Below are 19,118 nucleotides of genomic sequence, written 5' to 3' on the forward strand. Positions count from 1 at the left end.
TAGCCACTACTAAACCAGGTCTAAACCAGGTCTTAGCCACTACTAAACCAGGTCTAAACCACTACTAAACCAGGTCTAAACCAGGACTAAACTACTACTAAACCAGGTCTAAACCACTACTAAACCAGGTCTAAACCAGGACTAAACTACTACTAAACCAGGACTAAACCACTACTAAACCAGGACTAAACCACTACTAAACCAGGTCTAAACCAGGACTAAACCACTACTAAACCAGGTCTAAACCAGGACTAAACCAGGTCTAAACCAGGACTAAACCACTACTAAACCAGGTCTAAACCACTACTAAACCAGGTCTAAACCACTAAACCAGGACTAAACCAGGTCTAAACCACTACTAAACCAGGTCTAAACCACTACTAAACCAGGTCTAAACCAGGACTAAACTACTACTAAACCAGGTCTAAACCAGGACTAAACCACTACTAAACCAGGTCTAAACCACTACTAAACCAGGTCTAAACCAGGACTAAACCACTACTAAACCAGGTCTAAACCAGGTCTAAACCAGGACTAAACCACTACTAAACCAGGTCTAAACCAGGACTGAGTGACAGAGACTCGAGGGACACAGGGACCAGAGCCAAACGGTGACACGAGGCCTGAATCTGCCAAAAGGGAAAAACGACGAGACACGACAGAAAACCAGAACAAGTCCGAGAAACGAGCAGAGACGAGCACAGTGAACGTGTCCTCCTGTGTGTCAGATGCCCTCCCGTCCTCCCTCCCGTGTGTCAGATGCCCTCCCGTCCTCCTCCTGTGTGTCAGATGCCCTCCCGTCCTCCTCCCGTGTGTCAGATGCCCTCCCGTCCTCCTCCTGTGTGTCAGGTGCCCTCCCGTCCTCCCGTGTGTCAGATGCCCTCCCGTCCTCCTCCCGTGTGTCAGATGCCCTCCCGTCCTCCTCCCGTGTGTCAGGTGCCCTCCCGTCCTCCTCCCGTGTGTCAGGTGCCCTCCCGTCCTCCCGTGTGTCAGGTGCCCTCCCGTCCTCCCGTGTGTCAGATGCCCTCCCGTCCTCCCGTGTGTCAGATGCCCTCCCGTCCTCCTCCCGTGTGTGTCAGGTGCCCTCCCGTCCTCCTCCCGTGTGTCAGGTGCCTCCCGTCCTCCTCCCGTGTGTCAGGTGCCCTCCCGTCCTCCCGTGTGTCAGATGCCCTCCCGTCCTCCTCCCGTGTGTCAGATGCCCTCCGTCCTCCTCCCGTGTGTCAGGTGCCCTCCCCCGTCCTCCCGGTGTGTCAGATGCCCTCCCGTCCTCCTCCCGTGTGTCAGATGCCCTCCCGTCCTCCCGTGTGTCAGGTGCCCTCCCGTCCTCCGTGTGTCAGATGCCCTCCCGTCCTCCCGTGTGTCAGATGCCCTCCCGTCCTCCCGTGTGTCAGATGCCCTCCCGTCCTCCCGTGTGTCAGATGCCCTCCCGTCCTCCCGTGTGTCAGATGCCCTCCCGTCCTCCCGTGTGTCAGATGCCCTCCCGTCCTCCTCCCGTGTGTCAGATGCCCTCCCGTCCTCCCGTGTGTCAGATGCCCTCCCGTCCTCCTCCCGTGTGTCAGGTGCCCTCCCGTCCTCCCGTGTGTCAGATGCCCTCCCGTCCTCCCGTGTGTCAGATGCCCTCCCGTCCTCCCGTGTGTCAGATGCAGAACTGGGACCAAGTCATTATTTTGCAAATCTCATGTGAGCAAGTCAAATACAGACAAGTCCAAGTCGAGACTCGAGTCACTGGTCCGTAAGTCCAAGTCGAGACTCGAGTCACTGGTCCGTAAGTCCAAGTCGAGACTCGAGTCACTGGTCCGTAAGTCCAAGTCGAGACTCGAGTCACTGGTCCGTAAGTCCAAGTCAAGACTCGAGTCACTGGTCCGTAAGTCCAAGTCGAGTCTCGAGTCACAGGTCCATAAGTCAAGTCCAAGTCGAGTCTCGAGTCACAGGTCCATAAGTCCAAGTCGAGACTCGAGTCACTGGTCCGTAAGTCCAAGTCAAGTCCAAGTCGAGTCTCGAGTCACAGGTCCATAAGTCCAAGTCGAGACTTGAGTCACTGGTCCGTAAGTCCAAGTCAAGTCCAAGTCGAGTCTCGAGTCACTGGTCCATAAGTCCAAGTCAAGTCCAAGTCGAGACTCGAGTCACTGGTCCGTAAGTCCAAGTCAAGTCCAAGTCGAGTCTCGAGTCACAGGTCCATAAGTCCAAGTCGAGTCTCGAGTCACTGGTCCATAAGTCCAAGTCGAGTCTCGAGTCACAGGTCCATAAGTCCAAGTCGAGTCTCGAGTCACTGGTCCATAAGTCCAAGTCGAGTCTCGAGTCACAGGTCCATAAGTCCAAGTCAAGTCCAAGTCGTCTGCTTTGATCTTCAAGTCATTTCAAGTCTTTAAACCAAAAAAGTACCAAATAGAGCTCAGACTTTTGTAATTTATATGAATTTTAAACTTTATTGTGCTCAAAAAGTCATATATTTATAAAAAGAGTTGTAGAAATGCAAGTTTTCCTTTTTAAATGTCTGGACAAGATCTTAGTGTGAATCATTACAGTCAGAACAGAAAAAAATCGGATTTAAAAGAGCTAAATAAGTTATTTTGTCATGTGAAATGGAAGGATCAAGCTCTTTGTAGTTCCCTCTATTTTACTGTATATTTCTGTATATTACTGTATATTTCTGTATTTACTGTATATTTCTGTATATTACTGTATATTTCTGTAGTACTTTTGAGTATCACAGTACTTCAGTTTCATTCAAAGTATCAAACAGAAGTGGGAGCGACATGTTCCAGTTTGTTTCTGTAAAATTAAACACTGCATTTACGAAGAGAAAAGTATTTTATAAAACCTTTTTTCGTAACATTTTTAGGAGAAACATCAAGTCTTCTCAAGTCACGACTCGCAAGTCCCACCTCTGGTCAGATGTCCTCACGTCCTCCTCTGTGGTTGGGAAAAAACATTTGCGGATTTGACTTTTGGAGATTTGTCGGGTGACACAGAACCCTGACTCCTCTCTGCTCCTCTGGTTCTCCTCCTCTGGTTCTCCTCCTCTGGTTCTCCTCCTCTGGTTCTCCTCCTCTGGCCTCTGGTTCTCCTCCTCTGGTTCTCCTCCTCTGGTTCTCCTCCTCTGGTTCTCCTCTGGTTCTCCTCCTCTGGTTCTCTCCTCTGGTTCTCCTCTGGTTCTCCTCCTCTGGTTCTCCTCTGGTTCTCTCTCTCTCTGGCTCCTCTGGTTCTCCTCTGGTTCTCCTCCTCTGGTCTCCTCCTCTGGTTCTCCTCTGGTTCTCCTCCTCTGGTTCTCCTCCTCCTCTCCTCCTCTGGCTCCTCTCTCTCCTCTGGTTCTCCTCCTCTGGTTCTCCTCTCTGTGGCTCCTGTCCTCTGGCTCCTCTGGTTCTCTCCTCTGGTTCTCCTCCTCTGGTTCTCCTCTGGCTCTCCTCTGGTCTCTCTCTCTCCTCCTCTGGTCCTCTGGCTCCTCTGGCTCCTCTGGTTCTCCTCCTCTGGCTCCTCCTCCTCTGGTCTCTCCTCTGGTCTCTCTCCTCCTCTGGTTCTCCTCCTGTGGCTCCTGTGGTTCTGCTCCTCTGGCTCCTCTGGTTCTCCTCTGGCTCTCCTCTGGTTCTCCTCCTGTGGCTCCTGTGGTTCTGCTCCTCTGGCTCTCTCTCTCCTCTGGTTCTCCTCCTCTGGCTCTCCTCCTCTGGTTCCTCCTTTGTCTCCTCTCGTTCCTTCTCTGGCTCCTCCTCTGGCTCCTGTGGCTCCTCGGGGGGTGTTGTGTTCTCGTGTTTTGTGACTCAGACGCTCTGTTCCTGGGGACAGGTGTGAGCTGCTCCTGGCTCCTGCTCAGATCCAGATGGTGCTTCTGCTGCAAATATGTCCCACCAGAGACCTGGGACTGGACCAGGACTGAACCAGGACTGAACCAGGACTGGACCAGGACTGAACCAGGACTAAACCAGGACTATAACAGGACTAAAGCAGGACTAAAACAGGACTGAACCAGGACTATAACAGGACTACGGGTCTCAAATGGGATTAAATAAGGATTGAGCCAAGACAGAAACAGCTCCTGTGTCTCTGCTGCTTTAAAATAAAAATATAAATATAAATAAATAAATAATATCTTACACTGTACAGATTTGTCACAACTCTAACCTTGAGCCACTGTCGCCCCAAAATACAAAGAGGAAAAGACCATGGAAAGATCTGAGTCAGAACAGAGACTTGGCCCCAAACCTGGTCCCACCTGGTCTTCACTTAAGTCCTGGTTTAGTCCTGGTTCAGTCTTGGTTTTCTGCTCAGAGACACTTGTGGTTTTAAAAACAATGATGAAAATGAAAGTGAATAAAAATAAATTTAATTATTTTTGCAGCAAAAACTGGAGAGTTAAAATTTCAGGGTGAAAGGGTGAAAGGGTGAGTTGTTTTTAACACAAAAAGTGTTGTTTTAACTCTTTGAAAGTTAAATGTGTGTTGGAGTTGGGGTTATTTTCCAGAGTTAATTCAAATTCTTTTAGTGTTAATTTGTCTCCTCCACTTCAAACTCCCACCAGAGAAGAACCAGTTTGAACCAGTTCTGTTCATAATTTCATCTTAAATTAACTCAAATAAAGTGTCAAAATAAAACCCCTCTGTGTGTTGTTGAGTTAAATCAGGATAACTCTACAAAGTGTTATCTGTTTACTCTCTAAACCTTCATTTAACTCTGGATTTGGAGTTAAACAGAAACTTTGGTCCAGTTTTACTTCATGAACATTTACACAAATGTTAAATTAACTCTAGAACAGAGTGACTCAGATAAACACTGAGAAAATGTTAAAAATGATTCTGTCAGAGTTAATTTTGACACAAAACTGATTCTTGTTGCTTAAGTCGTGTTCTGATGTTGTTTCCTGGTCACTCAGAGCTGCAGTTGTGTTTTGTGTTTGAGTAAATCTTTATTATTCGTCTGTTTACTCCAAATCTCCCAACGCTCTGTTCCACCTTGTGATGTCATGAAGTATTTTTTTTACAGCTCCTTTTCTCTTTAGTTCAGTCGAGATCAGAGATTCCAAGACTGAAAAAAATGATCCAAATGATTCTTTAAAGTGATTTAAATTAAGAACACGTGACTTTATTTGAGTCGATTCAACTTGACAAATCAAATGATCCACCAACAGAATAAGTGTTTTTCTTAAATCAAGCAACATTCAATTTAGTTTCTTATTTTAACTGCAAAAGAGTTGTGCTTTTTTTTTTTAATCTTTAGTGAACAAGATGTATTTTCATATTTTAAGTACAAAAAAATCTTGTTCCATTGGCAGATATTTTTACTTGTCAAATCATGATCAGACTTTGTTCATTCCTGTCGTCGTCTTAACTCGGTTATAGATTTGAGTATTTGCAGTGAAGGTGTGTGGAGTTTAAAAACACGGTGGAGCACTTTCTGTATCACCACATGATGACATCACAGGGTGGAACAGAGCGTTGAGAGAAGAGCTCGAGCGTAAATGTGCAACTCCAGATCGAATTAGAACAGATCAGAAATCAGTTAAAGACGTTTTACATTTGTGCTGTTTTAATCTGAAAATATTATGTGGATTTTATTTTTATTTTAAGTTTTGTATTTTTTATGTTTTAATGATTTATTTCTTTAAACAAATTTATCTTTTTTTTTTTTTTTGTATATAAAATAATGTTTCATGCTCTACGTTTTTCCTGTAAATTAAAACATTTATTATATTTTTTGCAGAAATGTAAAATTGGTTTGAAATTATATTAAAAACCTTCATAAACGTGAAGAGGCCGAGGCTCGTTTTCTGTTACACAAAAGGCCTTCACTGTTTTTATTTAAAGTCACAACACGGAACATTTCACAACAGGATTTTCCTACAGTCAAATCAGATCCGTTTAGACATTAAATTTAATATTTTTATTCTAAAATTAATAAACAAATGTCTGTAGTTTATAGGCCTTTGTATATTTTAATTCTTCTATTTTCTTTTCTTCAAAGGCCTTTTAATATTCAAAATAAATATCATCATTCATTAAATTAAACCGCTTTCTTTTTTTTTTCTTTTTTTTTTTTGCTGTAGTTCTGCTCCGCGGGACGCGCCGGACTCACGCCGGGGATGAGGCTCGTGTCCCGGGCACGCGGCCGCCTCACTCCGGGCTCCTGGATCCTGGACCAGAACCAAAACCAGAACCAGAGGCTCCGGTTTGTTTAACACGCGTAAAGATCCAACAGCGACGCGGCGGGACGCGTCATTATTCATCCGTCTTTACCGCGCGCTGACGCGGACCGGGGCCGGAGGAGGAGGCTCTTCTCCCGGATCCCTGCTCCGGCTCGTCCCGGTGTCTGTGCTTCTTCCTCTCGGCCTCTCCCGGCCTCTCCCGGGTCTCCTCCTCCCGGGTCTCCCCGCCGCACACAGCGCTGGGAAAGGTGGAGGTGGATGAGCTGCGCGGGCGGAACCTAAACAAGAAAATAATGGCACAGTAACCGCTTCCATGTGTGCGCCAGCCCCCGTGACCGCGGCGCGAAACACCGCGCCACACCGCGCCAGTGCGCTCCAGACCGGTCCTGACCCGTCCAGACCGCTCCTGTCCGCTCCTGTCCGCGCCTGTCTGCTCCTGCCTGTCTGCTCCTGCTCCTGTCCGCGCCTGTCTGCTCCTGTCTGCTCCTGTCTGCTCCTGTCAGTCCGGGTCTGTCCTCTCCGGACAGTGGGGCTGGACTGTTGAAGTTAAACCCGGGAAACTAACCCTAAAGTCGAACAAACGTCTCGCGCGCGTAATCGCTGACCGTCCTGCTGTGACGTCACGAGCGTCCACTTACCTGCCCCGTCACAACCCGAGTTTGGCCCGAGTCTGACCCCAGGGAAGCGCGAGGGGAGCGCGAGGGGAGCAGGAGACAGAGCAGACGGACCAGAGCCGCGGCCGGACCGGATCGCAGCGCGTCTGTCTGCGGGACGAAGAGGAGGAAGAGGAGGAAGAGGAGCTCGGAGAAATGCGCGGAGAGGAGCGGGAGGAAGGACCGGGTCTCCGGAGGAGCGGAGTTTCACACGCGAGTTTGAAGCGGAAAGTTTAAAACGATGTTTTAGTGACGCGCTGCGGCTGGAGGAAGAAGAGGAAGAAGAAACTGAACATGAGACAGACTCGGGGACAAAGACCTCAAACCCCGCACACACAGACGCGGGACTGAAGCGGACGTCCCGCGGTGTCCGCGCGGACAGAGACCAGAGCGGAGCAGGACGCTGCTGAGACGCGTCTGAGACGGACACGACACGCATCTGCACAAGTTTTTGGACTAAAGTTTTTTGGAGCAAAAGTGAATTTTACAACATCACGATCCGAGACCATCACCCGAGTCCAACCTGCGCCCAAAACAAACCCAGGACCAGACTGACGCGCGCCCCCGCCTCACGCGCACACGCACGCGGACAGTTTAAAGTGTTTGGCGGATCCGTGACGCGCTCATTAAATGTCCTCCGACTCTCCGCGGACTCCAGCGAAGCGTAAAAACAGCCTCTTCTCCTTCCGCTCCTGTGCGCGGCCCCGGGGCTGTGCTGCGCGTGTCCGGAGCGCGCGTGCCCGTGAGTGTGTGCGCGCGCACCTCGCCACGGGCTGCAGCTCGCGCCTCGTCTCTCCGCTGCTCTTTTATCAGCGCCCGTCGCTTTGATCGCTTCTTGTTCGCGGCTCGTCACCGCGGACTGTGACGCGTCTGTGCCGCTCTGTGCCGCGCGGTGCCGCTCTGTGCCGCTCGGGGATGAGGCTCGCGGACGGCGGGATGGCGGCAGGAAAAGGCTCGGAAGGATCCATCAAATGGCAGCTGTGCTACGACATCTCCGCGCGCACCTGGTGGATGGTGAGTCCTTCTCCAACTCTGAGTTTGTGCCAGATGCCCTCCCAGGCTGCGCCGCGGCCAACGCGCTCAGGGTTTGGCACAAATGTTCCAACTGTGCGCATTTGTGTGTAACTCCACACGCCGTTTATTGTCACGTTTTACTCAGACTGTGACGCGCGCGCAGTTTGTGTAAATGTGGAGAAATATCACACTTTGAATCTTTTACTGTTGATCAGCCTCATGTTCTGTTTTTATGTTTTATTTTTCTGTTTGTTTCTTTTTTTCTGGGATCTTTGGGTTTTTAATCCGTCACGTTGCGCACGTGCGGACTTTCTGTGCGTGTTAAACTTTATATTTCTGTGTTTCTTTTGGTTCTTTTGTTGATTTGTTCGCGCTGGACTCGCGGCGCTTTCACTTTTTCTCTAGAGTTTTTTTTGTGTATATTTTTTTTCCTGATTAATATAAAAGTTTTATCTGTTGATTATCTGTAAACGCGCGTCACGCGCTTTGACGCGCGGACACTTTTCTTCCAGTTTGTTTTATTGATAATTCTGCGTGAGGCTCGTGCACTTTTATAACTTTATATAATTGATTCAGTTTTAAAAATATTCTTCATGTTTCATTTCGCCTCCAAACGCGGCGCGTCTTTGCTCCGGAGAATCTTCACTTTTATAATGAAACAGAAACTGTGAGGTTTTGTTCTTTGTCTCGGGAGCTTCACGTCCTTTTGTCTTTTTAACATTTTAATTTGAGTTTGATTCAAGTCATTGTTTCTGTTTCTCGTGTTTCGCGGTGTGCAGCGCGTGGTTTTTACGCGCGGGACATTTTCTCATTTGTTTGATTAAATATTTGTTTATGAGCCGCGTATTTGTTTTTTCTTATTTCTTTTTTAATTTAAAATGTCCTTAAACCCGCGCGCTCCTCTCCGCGTCCACGAGCCCCGCGACACTCACACGAGCTTTTACTTTTTACAGAAAAAACAAACACACAAATAAAATGTTTCATAAATGTTCCGCCGCTCAGATGTGACCAGAACAAACAGAATCTCTTTAAATAAATATATTTATTCACACTTATATTTAAAAGAATAAATGATATAATATTTACATCATTATCATGTGACTGACTCTTCTCAAGATCAACTCAAATTCAGGTCATTTGTGTCAAAAACTAAATAAATGTGACGCCTCCGTCCCACCGCGTGACCTCATCGTCCTCTTCTTCTTCTTCTTCTTCTTCTTCTTCTTCTTCTTCTTCAGTTTGATTTTGGTCCAGAAAATGTGATGTGTGATGTTTGTTTGTCTCTAATGACATCAGCTCTTTAAACTCCTCCGTGTTGAAATATATAAATTCTGTAAATACTGAATCTGCTCGTGTCATTTTTCTCTGATTTAGTTTCATTATATTTTTTGTATCTTTTTTTTCCTGTTTCGTCCCTAAACCCGCGCGCGCCTCTGCCTTTACGCGCGGACGCACAGCTTTAATTTGACGTGTTTATTTACATTTTTTTCCGAATTTGTTTTTATTTTTGCACATTTATTTTAGTTTTATTTATTTGATCACGTTTCACGAGAGGTTTGAGTCTCACACCGGGGTCAGAGGTCAGAGGTCAGAGGTCCGGATTTTATTTGTTTGTAATTAATAAATTGATAAATAAATTAAATCGTAATAATAATCGAAATGTGACGCCTCCGTTCCACCGCGTGATCCGCTCCTCCTCTCCTCCTCCTCTTCTTCTTCTCCTCCTCCTCTTCTTCTCCTTCTCTTCTTCTTCTCCTTCTCTTCTTCTTCTCCTCCTCCTCTTCTTCTCCTTCTCTTCTTCTTCTCCTTCTCTTCTTCTTCTCCTCCTCCTCTTCTTCTCCTTCTCTTCTTCTTCTCCTTCTCTTCTTCTTCTCCTTCTCTTCTTCTTCTCCTTCTCTTCTTCTTCTCGTCTCCTCTTCTCTTCTTTTTTGTGCTTTCACCAAACACCTTCATCTTTTCGATCCCTCCATCCCTCTCTTCTCTTCTTCTTCTCAGGGTCTGTCTCTCCATCTCTCCCTCCTCTTCTCTCCATCTCTCCCTCCTCTTCTCTCCATCTCTCCCTCCTCTTCTCTCCATCCCTCTCATCTCGTGCGTCTCTTGTCGTTCACGTAAAGCCGCATCACGGGACATTTGCTCGTTCTGTTCGTTCTTCTCTCTCTCTTTCTACTTCGCTCTGTCGTTTCGGGGCGTTCGGGTTCGTCCACTGAGTCAGATGCCCTCCCGCTGACGACGACAAGAACTCAGGACGAACAACAGAGGAACAGAAGAACAGAGAAAGAGAGGAAAAGAGGAGGAGAGGAAGAGGAGAGGAACAGAGGAACAGAGGAGGAGAGAGGAGAGGAGGAGAGAGAAGAGGAGAAGGAGAGGAATAGAGGAAAGGAGACGAGGAGAGAAGAGGAGGAGAGGAAGAGGAGAGGAACAGAGGAGGAGAGAGGAGAGGAGGAGGAGAGGGTCAGAGGAGCAGAGAAGAAGAGAAGAGGAGGAGAGAGAAGAGGAGAAGGAGAGGAATAGATTAAAGGAGACGGGGAGAGAAGAGGAGGAGAGAGGAGAGAAGAGGAGGAGGAGAGAAAGAGAAGAAGAGGAGAGGAGGAGGAGATGTGGAGAGGAACAGGGGAAAGGAAAGGAGAGAAGAGGAGGAGAGAGAAGAGGAGAGGAGGAGAGGAACAGAGGAAAGGAGAGAAGAGGAGGAGATAGGAGAGGAGGAAGAGAGGAACAGAGGAGAGAAGAGGAGGAGAGGAAAACAGGAACGAAGAGAAGAGAAGAGAGGGTCAGAGGAGCAGAGGAGAGGAACAGAGAAGGAGAAATGGTCAGAGGAAATGTGGAGAGGAACAGAGGAAAGGAGAGAGAAGAGGAGAAGGTCAGAGGAGAAACGAGAGGAGGAGGAGAGGAGCAGATGAGAAGAGGAGAAGGTCAGAGATGCAGATTATTTCTGTCTTGAGTTTAAAATGTACAGTTGTGCGTCAGATCTCCTCCGAGCGTCTGTGTCGACCGACGAGAACCTCAGAAATGTTCTAACTCCACAAATCGAAGTGACGCAGACAGTGAGAACCGCACACACACACACACACACACACACACACACACACACGTTTCCTTCACTCCGCTTTCCCGTTTCATTCTGTAAACACAAACTCCACTTTTAAATCCTCGCTTCCTCCTCCTCCGACGGAGAAGAAGAAGAAGAAGAAGAAGAAGAAGGATCGGCGAGAGCAGGAGTCTCCAACCTGTCGCCCTCCGCCTCCTTCCTCGCAGCTCGTCAAAGCGTTTCTCACTTCCACGTGTCGTCCTCAATAATATTAAACTCCGACTGAACATTATTATTGTAAATCATAAAGAAATATCAGGGACAAGAACCGACATGTCAAAGTTCTCACAATAATATTGTCACAAAATATCGAATCACAAGTGTCTTTGTTTAAATGAAGAGTTAAAAACACAGAGGAACTACATTTCCCATGATCCTTTGCTCCGTTTCAGTGCAGACGACAAGAAGAAATAACAGTTCTGACACTTTTAAGGCTTAGTTCTTTGGATTAAGTTTTATCAAGACATTTGAAGAGGGAAAAGTCAAATAATCACAGTTTTGTTTGTTTGCCTCCACAAAATATCACAATAAATATCGTACTGTGTATTTCGATATCGTTACATCTCTAATAAATAATAGTTTATGTTTTATCTAAATGTACCCGTCTAAGTTTCGCTTTTATTTTCACTTTATTTTATGCAACGGCTAAAATTTGTAGCTCTCTTGAATTTTTGTTTTGTTTTTCCTCGTGGACGAGAGTCGAGTCGTTCAGGGAGGAGATCAGGAAAAAACAAATGTAAGAACCAGAAACACTCAGCGTCTCCTGGTGAAGCCTGTAACCATAATAAATCTATAATAAATCTATAATAAATCTATAATAAATCTATTAATCCTACCATAACTTTTAGGGAGTCTCTCTCTCTCTCTCTCTCTCTGGTCTGATTCATGAGCCGGTTTCACTTTGTTTTACTTCGTACAGACTGTGTGTGTGTGTGTGACCTGCAGCATTAGGATTCGTTCACTCGACAGGAGGCGGGACTTTTTGTATTGAACCAATCGCTGCTGTTTGGTCGTGACGTTTGTAAAGCTCCGCTGATGAGGATAACTGATATATTCAACTTTTCCCAAATCCCGTAGGAAGAAGAACAATAACGACTTTCCCCGAGATCAAATTCACCAAACCTTCTCTTTGTTCTGGGGAATCGTTGCCAACACAGAATATATGTCTCTGTGTTGATTGGCTGGTGCCCAAACTCACACTTCCAGGGTTTTTGTAAACCATCTAACGCAGGCATGTACAAACTATGGCCTGTGGGCCAAATGTGGCCCTCAGACAAATATTTCTTGACCCTCAGACTTCTAAGTCCAATACCTGAAGTTGAAGCTTTTCTCAGTAATTTTTAGGTGAGATTAAAAAAGAGATTAATTAGATTAATTAATTACAGATCATAATTAATTAATCTCTCAATGTTTTTAATCTCTTGACAGCTCTAATAACTCTAGAATCGCAGCAGATCTGATGGACTGTGTGGAAATGTGGGGATCAACATGTAAAACTCACCTACAAACTTTATTTATTTTACAAAAAAAGAGCCTTGAGAATCATCACCAACAGACTTTATACTGAGAGACAAACAACCCGATATTTGTTCAGTTTAAAGTGTTGAAAATGCAGGATATTGTCGACTTAAATCTCCTCAAAGTCGTGTATAAAACAAAGTGCAGAGTGTCACCTGTAAATATTCAACGACTGTTTGAGACAAGAACAAAACACGACAATTTAAAATGAACCGACATGTTTAAAAAGCCCAGATTCAGACCCGAGGTTCTGGAGCGAAGCGTCGCTGTGAGAGGAGTTTAACAAAGAAATAAAAGAATCAAGTACAATGACGACATTTAAAAAACACGACAAATCAAACGCAACGTGTTTGTACGAAAAAGAAAAGAAAGTTGTTGTGCATAAAAGTGAAGATTTCTGTTTGCAGTTGATCAGTGATTGTGCCTGAACTGATTTGAAATGTTGATGTTTTGTCTTGAAAAAGTGAAACGGGGGCAGAGAACATAAGATTTTTTTTCTTCTTTCTGCTCATTTTCATTCATTTTTTTGTGCGTCTGATGTTGTGACACTCTCGATGTCTTTTTATAGTTTATGAATGAAATAAGTAAACAAAAAAATAATAATATAATGAATAAATAAATCTGTAAAATCAAAAACGACAGCGTCAGAGAGCGATGAGTCGACACAGAACTAGAATCCGGACTTGACCCTGCCTCATTCTCTCTCGTGATGATTATAACTTTCACTCCTCTTCCTCTTCTTTTCTCTCTTATTGTTTCCAATGATCAGTGACCTCCCCTTCTTCCTCTTCCCTCTCTTTCTTTCTCTCTCTTTCTTTCTTTCTCTCTCTCTCGTCCCTCGCTCTTGTTTGCTCTAATGATGTCGCTGAAAGCTCTTTTTGTCGTTCTTTTGTGCTCCTTGTTTTGGCTCCTGACATTTCTCGCTGCAGTGATTGACCCCGACACAGGCCCCGTGTCCCGGTTTCACCCGCACACCCACACGGAAACAGTCAGATGCCCTCCCGCTACAGGCCTGGAGAGTCAGATGCCCTCCCGTTAGACCTCCTTTTGTGTTCCGCTCGTCTCCTTCACTCGCAGCTTCGAGTTTGACGTTTTTTAACGATTGCGGTGAGACTTTCAGAGCGGAAAACAAAGCACACGATTTGTCAGTTAGACTCAGGTCGACTCGAATGAGACGGGAAACATCAACAGTGACGTGTTACTGCCGAGAGTCCGGCTCCATTTCCCAGGCTGTTCCGGTTCTTCTTTGTTTTTCCTACAGCTGCCGCTCAGTCCCGGAACGTCCCCGAGCGTTTCTACATCCTCTCGCTCTGTTCACTCAGTCTTTGCTCGATGACACTTGGACTAAGAGACGCAACGATATTTAAAATAATACGAGCAGCGGTGAGGTCGTAAAAGTCTTAAAGTCTTAAATTTCACGTTCTTAAATTAAGGCCTTTAAAAGTCTTAAATTCTGTTGTCCAAGTCTTATTTTTTCACAAAGGTCTTAAATTTCATTAGTGTAGTTTTTTGTTTACTCACCCGGGCTGAAGCGCAGAGGAAAAAGACAACAACAGTTTGAAATAACGTAACATGAATGAACGTCTAATTTGCAAACAATACTTTGGTTTTTGGCGCCGGCGGCAGTGAGTAAACGATCAGTTCTGTCTAAAGTGAGTTTCTTCGTTCGTCGGTGTCGTAGTCACATGTTGTCGCGAACATTCTGAGCATTAATAAACTGAACCAGTGATACGTACGGAGAGAAAATAACGCCAAGAGATTATGAGGTCTGACTTTTTCGAGGACAAAGGTTTTGTGGAGCTAATGTGTCGCTCTTTTGAACACATGTTGTTTTGAGATGAAAAACACTTTATTATAATGTCCCCAGCACAACCTGCCGGACGACTTTCCTCAGCACCAAAACCAGTTCACAAAAGCAAGAACGACAAAGAGATTCACTTTTAAACACTTTAGAATCACTTTTGGCTTTAATCAAACGCTCTCGTGTTCTCCACCGCGACGCCGCTCGTCATAAACTCTTTCTCTTTTTCTCACGCTCGTGTCAGAAGTTTGAGTCAGAAAAACGTGTGTGAGACGTTTGTGTGTAAAATGACAGAGTCTGAGTCCAGAAAGACGATGGAGCTGCAGTGTGTGAGAGACGGACTGGAGGAGGCAGCGAGTAAACAGTCAGTTCTGTCCACACTGACCAAGACGCAAAACTCTGGTCACGTGTGCTCAGGTCACGTACGTGTTTACGTCACAAACATCACCACCGAGCGTCACCACCGAGTCGCCTGACACACACACACAATCCAAGTCCACACACTTTTCGTCACCGTATGCAGCAGATTTACTCCTGAAAACACTCGACTAAACGCGGAATAAAAAGTGAAGAAGCGACGCCACTTTTGTGTTTTCTGTTCAGACGTCGTCATATAAACACAGACTCAGTCTATGTTCAGTCTGCAGGTTTAATGCTCAGTTCAGATTTTTTTGTGAAATCTGATGTTTTTTCGAGGTCGTTCACATTTCCAGTTAAATGTGACTTGTGTGTGACTCCAGTGTGAACATTAAACGGTCCAAAAGTGTCCCACATGTGACACTGGAGACACGACGACGTCAACCGCAGCGAGCGTCTCTGTGTTTACTGGAGATTTTAAAATTCCTCTCGTACCGGAGCCAGAACATGAACAACTGACTTGTTTTAAGGAGGAGATTGAGAAGGAGAAGGACCAGGTTTTTGGTGGTGGTGTTTTGTGGTGAGTGGAGATGTGCTTCACTTCAGTCACATGGATCATGAACAGTTTTCTCCTACTTCAGTGCAGAATAGTGACGTTTGTGTCTTGTTGATGACGTGTAGGTGGATGAATGTGACCTGACCGTTCACACTCAAGTCACATGTTAAAGATCAGATATGGATCAGTTTCAGGAGCACAGATCCAAGTGTCCTGGGTCATGTTTGAAAACATCAGATCTGTGTGGTTCAGACGTCATTAAAAGATCAGATACAGAAACATAGAGACAAAAAAATCAGATTTGGGTCACTTCAGGTGCATCTGAACGCAGCCTTAGATTCCAGATGTAGTTCTGTAGTTGTTGGTCATTATTAGAGTTGGACTTGGTGTTTTTCGCTGCATAACGAGTGCGACGTTGGTCTTAATTTTCATTTACGTTGTCTTAAAAATGTCTTTAAAAAGTCTTAAATTTGGGGTAGTTAAACCCGGGGAAACCCGGGGAAACTCTGGATACAGACTTGTTGGACACTGGTGTCACTGGTTCCTCCAGGTCTCTGTGTGTCGTTTGTTTTGGTCAGAGTTTGTCCAGTTTCTTTCGTCGTCCTCAGACGCAGAAACAGAAATCAGCTCCACAGAGACTCACAGCTGAAATATTCTCACAGACGAGAGTTTGATCTTTGCTCACTTTTTATTTAACTTTCACAGACGCAGGAACGACAGAGATTGACTTTTAAACACTTTACAATCACTTTTGGCTTCACAGACAGTAAGGGGCAGAGTGGGCGGAGCCTTGTACTGTCTCTGCTGGAGGGAGTGGGCAGAGTGGGAGGAGCCTTGTACTGTCTCTGCTGGAGGGAGTGGGCAGAGTGGGAGGAGCCTTGTACTGTCTCTGCTGGAGGGAGGGGGCAGAGTGGGAGGAGCCTTGTACTGTCTCTGCTGGAGGGAGGGGGCAGAGTGGGAGGAGCCTTGTACTGTCTCTGCTGGAGGGAGTGGGCAGAGTGGGAGGAGCCTTGTACTGTTTCTGCTGAAGAGGTTTATTTTTTACGGTTTATTATCAAATATAAAACAGTCTGAGAAACTCTGGTCACACATGAGCTGCAGCTGTGCACCAGTGTGTGTGTGTGTGTGTGTGTGTGTGTGTGTGTGTGTGTGTGTGTGTGTGTGTGTGTGTTATTAAATTATATGGAAGCCAGTAAATAAAAAATAAAAGCCTCACAGAACGTCATGATTTTAAACTCAATTATTATTTTCTGTGAAGATTTTATTTTTTATTTACTGGCAGAAATGTTCTTCTATAATATTATTCTCACCGCAGAAAAATTACAGGAGAAACGTATCGGAGTCGAAATTGAATTGATTTTGTGACCCGTGTATCGAGATTTTCATCAGTTTGTGGGAAAACTGTTGTTGTTGTTGTTGTTGTTGTTGTTGTTGTATTTCTAGTCTCTGTGTCGTCCCAGTTCCGTCTCAGGGAACTTCCTCCAAAAATACTTTTAATTTAACCAAGAAACACCGGAGTCAAACTCACAACCTCCCCAGGGCCTCGGAGCAACGCACTGCACTCACACACATCTAACAGACCTGGTTTAGCCCTGGTTTAGTCCTGTTTTAGTCCTGGTTTAGTCCTGGTTTAGTCCTGGTTCAGACCTGGTTTAGTCCTGGTTTAGTCCTGGTTTAGTCCTGGTTTAGTCCTGTTTTAGTCCTGGTTTAGTCCTGGTTTAGTCCTGGTTTAGTCTTGGTTTAGACCTGGTTTAGTCCTGGTTTAGTCCTGGTTTAGTCCTGGTTCAGACCTGGTTTAGTCCTGATTTAGTCCTGTCTTAGTCCTGGTTTAGACCTGGTTTAGACCTGGTTTAGTCGTGATTTAATCCTGGTTTTAGTCCTGGTTTAGTCCAGGTTTTGTCCTGGTTTAGACCTGGTTTAGTCTTGGTTTAATCTTGGTTCAGTCCTGGTTTAATCCTGTTTTAATCCTGTTTTAGCCCTGGTTTAGTCCTGGTTTAGTCCTGGTTTAGTCCTCTTTTAGTCCTGGTTTAGTCTTGGTTTAGTCCTGGTTTAGTCCTGGTTTAGTCCTGGTTTAGTCCTGGTTTAGTCCTGGTTTAGTCTTGGTTTAGTCCTGGTTTAGTCTGGTTTAGTCCTTGGTTTAGTCCTGGTTTATGGTTTAGTCCTGGTTTAGTCCTGGTTTAGTCCTGGTTTAGTCCTGGTTTAGTCTTGGTTTAGTCCTGGTTTAGTCCTGGTTTAGTCCTGGTTTAGTCCTGGTTTAGTCCTGGTTTAGTCCTGGTTTTAGTCCTGGTTTAGTCCTGGTTTAGTCCTGGTTTAGTCCTGGTTTAGTCTTGTTTAGTCCTGGTTTAGTTCTGGTTTAGTCCTGGTTTAGTCCTGGTTTAGTCCTGGTTTAGTCTGTTTAGTCCTGGTTTATCCTGGTTTAGTCCTGGTTTAGTCCTGGTTTAGTCTGGTTTAGTCCTGGTTTAGTCCTGGTTTAGTCCTGGTTTAGTCTTGGTTTAGTTGTTTAGTCCTGGTTTAGTCCTGGTTTAGTCCTGGTTTAGTCCTGGTTTAGTCCTGGTTTAGTCCTGGTTTAGTCCTGGTTTAGTCCTGGTTTAGTCCTGGTTTAGTCCTGGTTTATTGTTTATTGTTTCTTCACTGTTTTTTGTGTCTTGTTTCAGTTGACGTGGAACGATCGAGCTTTATTATTTTTATTCTTACACTTGTTACGATGTGTTTTGAACTTAAGCTGAACTAAAGTTTTGCTGCCTTTTTTTTTTTTTTTTCAAAGACTCGTAAATATTCTGATATTCCTTGAACCTGATGCAGATCTAAAAAAAATGACATTATTGTAGAACAGAATCTTTTTCTTACTCTTAACTTGTGGATAAAAGTCACATTTACTTTGCTCAAATCAAGACAAACAGTTTCCATGTTTTTTACCGAGTCAGATGAACTTAAAGTTTGGATGGAGGATTTTTTTTTTTTTAGTTTCAAATTGTCAGTGAAAGTTTAAAATACCGTTACAGAGACGCAGCAGCTTTGGAATTATGATGACTAAAAAAAAAAGAATAAAAATCCATCAACTGTGGACGTGTTGAGACCAGATAAACATCAGCCAATAGAAAACGAGGCTGCCTCTTTATCTATTGGCTGTCAGATTGTCAATCAAACTCCCCACACACAGGGATTTCGTGGTTTATGCGGCGGTTCTTCGAGGCTTTTTCAAACTGTCGCTTCCTCGCAGTTTGCACAAAGTTTGTTGCGATGTCGGACGAGAATCCAGGACCAGTTCACCGTAAAAAAAAGTCGTTTTTTGAGGTCGCTGAAAGACGAAGAGAAGAAGAAAAGGAGCGAAGACAAACTGAGGTGATTCTTGGAGATTCCTTCCAGCGACGGCGCGACCGAAGCAGACGAAGGGTCTAAAAACGGACGAGTCGGTCAGAATTATTTCTAGACAGGAAACTTCAACAGTGATTCTGAACGTCCACGGTTGTAAACAAGTGTGATTTCTAGAGTAAAGAGGCGGGAGGAGGAGATGTTTCTACTGATGGAGCTGAGGAGGAGGAACATGCACTTGGACGATCGCCGTATTTCTCTTCGCTTAAAAAATCCTCTATACAACCTTTAAGCGGGGTGTACACTGTGTGATTTTTGAGACGATTTTTCACTGTTTTTGGGGTCGAGTTTTGTCTTAATCGTGTGTCGAGCTTCGTGACGTAAACATGAGGTAACAAGAACCGATTAATTCCTCTCGACCAGCTCCTGATTGACAAGAAAATCAAACCTGTGTGAGTCTCCTCTCGTCTCTTGAGGGTTTCTGTTTCTCTGTTGAAGTCGTTCGGTGTGAGAACTTGAATCGTGAGCCGTGAACTTTTAAACCCTCAGATTTGTTCCTACAGTTTGAGTAAAACCATCGGAAATATCCCACAGTTTTACGTCCAACTTTACTCTTACAGTGAAGGTCGCTCCGTGTTTCAGATGTGAGGAGATGATTCGTTGGCTCAGATTCTGTGAATGAAACGAAA

Source organism: Boleophthalmus pectinirostris, unplaced genomic scaffold (assembly GCF_026225935.1).
Source record: "Boleophthalmus pectinirostris isolate CB_2022bp ecotype Guang Dong unplaced genomic scaffold, ASM2622593v1 HiC_scaffold_7, whole genome shotgun sequence".
Classification (NCBI taxonomy): domain Eukaryota; kingdom Metazoa; phylum Chordata; class Actinopteri; order Gobiiformes; family Gobiidae; genus Boleophthalmus; species Boleophthalmus pectinirostris.